At 46.6% G+C, this 7,031-nt stretch overlaps 1 long non-coding RNA gene across 1 annotated transcript; it reads right to left on the minus strand.

Moving 5' to 3' along the window:
- Positions 1-3,439: 3,439 nt before the first annotated feature.
- Positions 3,440-5,135, minus strand: LOC119341295. Its single transcript, XR_005165018.1, has 3 exons — positions 4,827-5,135; positions 4,089-4,121; positions 3,440-3,626 (listed from the first exon to the last, which is right to left on the minus strand). It is a non-coding gene; the product is annotated as an uncharacterized LOC119341295 (long non-coding RNA).
- Positions 5,136-7,031: the final 1,896 nt, after the last annotated feature.

Consider the following 7,031-nt stretch of genomic DNA (forward strand, 5'->3'; position numbering starts at 1 on the left):
GGGCCCATGGGCAGTGGTAGGCGACTTCAACCTCCTGGTGAATCCGGAGGATAAGAACAAGGCCAACCTCAACAGGCGCATGATGGGTCGTTTTCGCGCTTTGCTCAATAGGATGGAGCTAAAGGAACTCTACCTTAATGGCAGAAGATACACGTGGTCAAATGAGCGGCGTGATCCGACTATAGAAAAGATCGACCACATCTTTGTGACGAACTCGTGGGAAGACATGTTCCCGGCCAGCATGCTTACTGCTCTGGGGACGGCAGTATCTGATCATTGCCCCCTTCTGGTGGATTTGGACGCAGACTTTGCCCTAGGAAAAAGGTCCAGATTCGAATGCTTTTGGCCGAAGGTGGACGGGTTTCAGCAAGTGGTGCATGATGCGTGGGACTCTCTGTCGTCGGAAGGAAACCCCTTTCTTGTGTTGGACAACAAACTACGGGCTACGGCTAAGGCGCTCCAGAGCTGGAGTGACCGCTGGATTGGAAACGTCGGCCTTCATATTGCGATCACAATGGAAGTTATTGGAAGGCTTGAGTTGGCTGCGGAGACCAGAGTGCTCACGGCACAGGAGTTTGAGTTGAGACGAGTGCTCAAGAGGAAGCTGCTTGGACTCAGCTCCTTGGACAGGACAATAGCGAGGCAGCGCTCGAGGTTGCTCCAGTTAACGGTGGGCGACGCCAACACAAAATTCTTTCATAGACAGGCAAGGCACGGGCAGAGGAAAAACATCATCACCACCATGCAACACAATGGGCAGATCTTCACGGGTCAGGATAGCATTGCGGGCGCTGTGGATGATTACTACGAGGAGTTACTTGGCTCCACATCCGGGAGAGCATCGGCCATCAACTTGGACTGTCTCGACCTACCATCTCGTGAACTTACTCACCTGAAATCACCTTTTACGGCGGAAGAGGTGGAGCGGACGATCAAGAGCATGCCTCTCGACAAGGCGCCGGGACCTGACGGATTCACTGGCAGGTTCTATGTGGTGTGTTGGCAAACCATCAAGGTGGACTTCATGAGGGCACTACAACATTTTCATAGTGGGTATATAAGAGGCCTTGCGGCAATCAACAAAGCGATGGTCTCTCTACTGCCAAAAAAGGAAGGTGCGGTGGACATCAAGGACTTTCGGCCCGTCAGCCTTGTCCATGGCGCCGTTAAGATCTATGACAAGGTGCTGGCGGCACGACTGGCGGGAGCTGCCACACTTGGTGGGGAACCATCAAAGTGCCTTCATACGCGGCAGATCGCTACATGACAATTTTATGATGGTCCAGTGTATGGCGCGGCGATTGCATGCCCTCAAGCAGCCCACAATCATGCTTAAACTTGATATCAACAAAGCCTTTGATTCGATCAAGTGGCCGTTTGTGTTGGAGGTGCTCCGGAGACTGGGTTTTGGCGATCGATGGAGGGCGTGGATTTGCGGCATGCTATCAACTTCATCCACAAGAATCATGGTCAACGGGCTACCAGGAAGGCCAATCCTCAATTGCCAAGGATTGAGGCAAGGGGCTCCTCTATCCCCCATGCTTTTCATCTTGTGCATGGAACCCCTACATAGATTATTCGACTTTGCTGCGGATAGGGGTTTGCTTCAACCCTTGGCGGCTTCGGGTGTGAAGCAGCGGGTTTCGATGTTTGCAGACGATGTGATGCTCTTTTTCAAGCCCAATGAGCTGGAGATCCGTACATGTGGGGCCATACTTGACATCTTTGGTAAGGCAGCCGGGCTAACAGTGAATATGCTCAAGAGCGCAGCTCTTCCTATCCGGTGCTCTCAGCATGAAGTGGATTTGGTGTGCACCCTGCTTGGATGCGCGGCAACAACCTTCCCCTGCACATACCTGGGGTTACCCATGATAATACGGAAGCAAACGGCAGCTCATTTTCAGAGGCTTGTGGATCGTGTGAGGGGCCGCCTATCGCACTGGAAGGCGGCGATGATGCCAAAGAGCGGGCGCGCCCTCCTCATCTCATATGTGCTATGCTCCATACCCGTGCACTCCATGCTAGCACTTGATGTCCCGCCGAAGATCGTGGCTGCGTTGGCTAAGATCTGCCGAGGGTTCTTATGGTGTGGTAAGGATGAGGCGCCAGGAGGAAAATGCTCGGTGGCCTGGGAGGCCGTGTGCTCGCCGCGGTGGGCTGGAGGCTTGGGAATCCCAAACCTGAGGTGGATGAACAAGGCACTACAAGCGAGATGGCCATGGCTACAACGGACCGACCGCAGTAGGCCATGGAGCGAGTTCTCCATACCAGTTCCGGCAGAATCGATGGAGTTATATCGGGCGACCACCAGGGCCACGGTGGGGAACGGCAGATCCATACTCTTCTGGGAGGATAAATGGATAGATGGATACCGGATGTGTGACCTTGCGCCGGAGATTTACCGCCTTATTCCGCGCCGGATCAGAAAGGTGAGGACGGTGGAGGAGGCATTGTTCAACGCAACATGGGCTAGAGATTTTGGGCCGGACCTATCAATGGAGGCCATCGAGCAGTTCCTCTCGTTATGGCAAAGGGTATCGGGAACGAGGCTGGATGCGAGCAGCCAGGACACCTTTACCTGGTCCTGGACTATGGACGGGCAGTTCTCGGCCAAGTCTGCATATGAGGCGTGATTTATGGGAAGAGAGGTTTCTTCCACGGCTGCATTTACGTGGAAATCGCGTGCACCGCTAAAGTGCCGTTACTTCGCCTGGCTTGCACTTCAGGGAAGGGTGTGGACCTCGGACAGGCTAGCTCGACGCGGCCTACCCCATCAGGATACCTGTCCGTTCTGCGACCAACATGACGAAACAATCCAGCACATTCTGGTAGGTTGCGTTTTTGCGAGGCAGGTTTGGAGATGGCCGAGTGTCAGAACGGGCAGGGATGCTTTCGAACCAAGGCATGAGGAAAGCCTACAGGCATGGTGCACCAGGCAGGATCGAAGCAGACCGGACACAAGAAACATCCGGGCGCTAAGCCTCCTTGGCATGTGGCTCATCTGGAAACATCGGAACGACATCGTCTTCAACGGCGCGACTCCATCGCTGGAAATTCTCACGAAGCGCATGACAGAAGAGGGAACTTTGTGGCGAAGGCAAGGCTGCTCAAGGGCACAATTCGAGGATTCGAGGTGAGGAACGTGGAGTGGGCAGGGAGGGAGTAGTTAGCCTAGGCACGCGAGGTGGAAGCGGCTCGGCCGCTTGTACATATGATGTAAAGTTGTGACTTTGGGGAGCTTTTCCCCCTCCTCCTTTAATGAATGATACGCACATTCGTGCGTATTCGAGAAAAGAAAAAAAATCCATGGAATTATGAAAAGGCAGAGATATGAATGCGAAAGAACTGTTAAATGTATGCTATATTAGGCAGCTCGTAGACACTTGCCATATCAATCACTAACTATTATCTTTCATAACATAAGATATGTGTAATATAGTTGTCCAGTACATGAAACTTGTGGGTAGAAGAAGTAAACAAATATAGTCTGTCCACAGCTACCTTCATGTTTGTCTTTTTCTGGGAAATGATCCCATGATAAATGGATTGGAGAGAAAATGATATCCCTAGCTCGAATCTGTACTTAGTGAGATACTCTTCTCCGGCTTCTCAAATGCGGAACTTCTCTACAAATAAAAAATAACTGCAGATCAATCAACAACAAAATTTAAGTGAATTTCAGATCAGTCGGAATTAATTCAAAAGCATGCCCTCTTCATGACCGTGAAGCTTTCTTGCATTTTGTGTTGAAATAAATGTACCATCTGATAGCAGACCAATTTTTTTGTTTCTTTATAAATGATTTGCTTTCTGCTCATAGTCTGACCCAAAAAAGAATTATTTGAAGTTTTGTACTCCAGATGCAACATAGTGATACTGGTAAATCCAAAAGGAAGTGGGTACGTCATGTGTGTGTTTCTGGGAGGATGGATGTATGTTTGTGAGATCACATTCCGGCATAATAATTCCAATTTCTTGAAAAAAAATCCATGTGACTTTGGAGCACAAATCTAAAGTTAAACATCCCAGCCTGCACAAATATGAGGAAAAAAATTGATTAGACTAAGACAAGGATTCTAGAAGATTACCCTCGCAAAGTTGAAGTTGGTTTCCCTTTCTGCCTGCAACAAAAGAAATTATCAATAGAATCACTCTAATGCACGTACTGAACATGCTTATCTAATCTGTTATTCTCTTGTTCTTTGGGATGAAATACAAATCTTTTTCTTTGATGGCACACTGTAGTAGCTCTGAGCAGAAACCTTTTTCTAATGCATGGACATGAACATGTTTATCCAATTCTGGACTGATCGAAGTATATAAACTAGAGTGAATTCCACTTTTTACCCCATATTTATACATTTGTGACACTAATTACCCCTTCGAGTGAAAATTCGTCTAGAATACCCCTTTTGAAATCTTTGGACCCTTGTTTTTTGATGCGTATCCATCAGGTAAGGTGTGAGGTGACGCCCTGTATCCAAAAACATGTGGACGGCCACAAGGAGTGGAACAGATAGACAAGAGAAGCTTGGACAAGATCGCCAATGATGCCCTCCGATCCTTACAGTTTTTTTTACGAATCAATGACGCAACATGCCGATCCTATCGACCATAAACAAACAAAATGTAAAACTGGGGTAAAACCGTGTTAAAAGTCTTCAAAATCTGACATTTCGATAAAAGTTCCGCTAAATAGGGTAATATGTGTCACAAATGTACAACTACAAGGTAAAAAATGGAATTCACTCTATAAACTACGAATAAGTGGATTGCCTTTAGAGAAGAGAACAAGAGGAACTCAAACGAACTGATGCAATCCTGACCTTGCTATGGAGCACGGCCGCCTCCATCAGGGCAACGCACGAACAGATCGTAGATGGCCGCTGCCACCGGCCGCCATGCTGACAAAGAGTTCTGACGGAGGGCACTCTGACTCAGAGGAGATAAACGGACAGATGTAGACGTGGACGAGAGGGCATTCGGTTTGGAGGGCGCATGGAGGTCCGTCGCATCAGCCCCGTCGCCGATGCCCCCGCCCCACGGCTTGACTACGGCCTTTCCCTCGGCGTGGGCGTGAATGGCAGCCGGCGGCGGCGGTGCCGCGGAAACCCTCACGGGCAGGTGGCCGGGCGGGCGAACGGGGCGCGGTTAGGCCGCATCGAAGAAGAGGAGCATGTCGTAGGTGGATCAGCGAAGAGAGGGAGCAAATGTGGCAGGGAGGCGGCGGTGGGTGGAACCTTAGCCGGGCTTTTTTGCGCGAGGGGGCCTCGCTCCAGGTTCGTGCGAGCGGCGGGGGCAAGAGGAATCGCTCGTACGAGCGTCTGGTTAATTTTCCTAGGTTTTCTTTCGCAGATTTTTTCACACGTTTTTTCCTGGATCAACCGTCTGGACTTGGTGGGTGCTTCACGGGTCCAGTGAGGGATCGCTGTTACGTACGAGGTGGGACTGAGGACCAAAATAAACCAGGATTGATGGGACGAAATTTAACCGGCGGAGACTACCAACTGCTTCATTAGGAGTAGAGATATGTATATTCCTCACCCAGGGTGACGAATAGCGTGACCGTATACATATAGTTAATTTTGTGGGGCATCTAGGTGCCTGAGCACCTTGATCATTCAATGTTTCACTTTCCAAATTATCTATGCATGCACTAGCACCTCCACGCCAATTGATTGCCTTTCAAAAACGTCACATGCTAATTGCTTGTTCTCAGTTGATTCATTTCCAGAAAAGACGCATGTTACACATTCCATGTGGGCAATCTTTTATATGCTAATTTGAATCTGGTGCCTCCCAACATATGAACATGGGCACTGTTATACGTACAACATATATTTGTACCTATAACTATACTATGCAGATACCTGGAAATATCTTGAATATGCACAATTTTTTTGTATACATATACCTATAAATATAGTATTTGCGTGTGTGTGAAATTTTTAGTACCCAAGATATTCTCGGGTATGCCTATGCCCAATATATTCTTCGGTATGTGCGAGTTACTAGGACATACATGCAAAAAATGACTTATTAGTATGTACATACGACTAGCTTATCTGCATATTGAAAAGTTCAAATGATTTACTCATTTACCCTTTTAAGTATGTTTATATTTTTTAATACTAGAAACCTGAGAATACATATTATATTTTAGGCACCTACATTTTCTAATAAGAGGATGCATGTATGCACTCTAGATACCTCAGACACCAGAAATATTATATTCCTAAAAATTTAAGATATACAAATTACTGGAAAATGTGATATCGAAAGTAAAATATGTATATACCCGGCTAAAAATTTGAGATATACGACATATCAGAAAATGTTAGTTTCTCATACATCAATAGTATACCCAATGTTTCTGTACATGTATATAACCCACTATGTAAATGGTAAAAAAATGTTGTAGGTATCTAGTGAACCTGTATATCCAAAGTAAAATATGTATATATATATATACCCATCTATGTATATACCCGGGTAAAAATTTAAGATATACAACATATCAGAAAATGTTAGTTTCTCATACATCAATAGTATACCTAATGTTTGTGTACATGTATATAACCCGCTATGGAAATGGTACAAAAATGTTGTAGGTATCTAGTGGACCTGTATATCCAAGTAAAATATGTATATATACCCGGCTAAAATATTGAGATATACGACATATCGAAAAATGTTAGTTTGGCATACATCAATAGTATACCCAAATGTTTTTGTAATTGTATATACCCGGCTATGTAAACGTACGGAAATGTTGTCTTTATCCAAGTATATGGAGATACCTCAAATCATACACGTACATAATAAAATTTCCATATACCCAAGTATATTGAGATTTACACTGTTTAGAATATAATCATGAGACGTGGGTGGATTGTGTACAAAATCTCTACTCCTAATGGAGCAGTTGGTAGTCTCCGCCGGTCAATTTTCGTCCCACCAGAGACGGGTTTTTTCGTCCTTCCGACCACCTCCCACGTCCTAGCGCTTCCCCCCTGTTCCACGGTTTTTTT

Source organism: Triticum dicoccoides, chromosome 7B (genome assembly GCF_002162155.2).
Source record: "Triticum dicoccoides isolate Atlit2015 ecotype Zavitan chromosome 7B, WEW_v2.0, whole genome shotgun sequence".
Taxonomy (NCBI): domain Eukaryota; kingdom Viridiplantae; phylum Streptophyta; class Magnoliopsida; order Poales; family Poaceae; genus Triticum; species Triticum dicoccoides.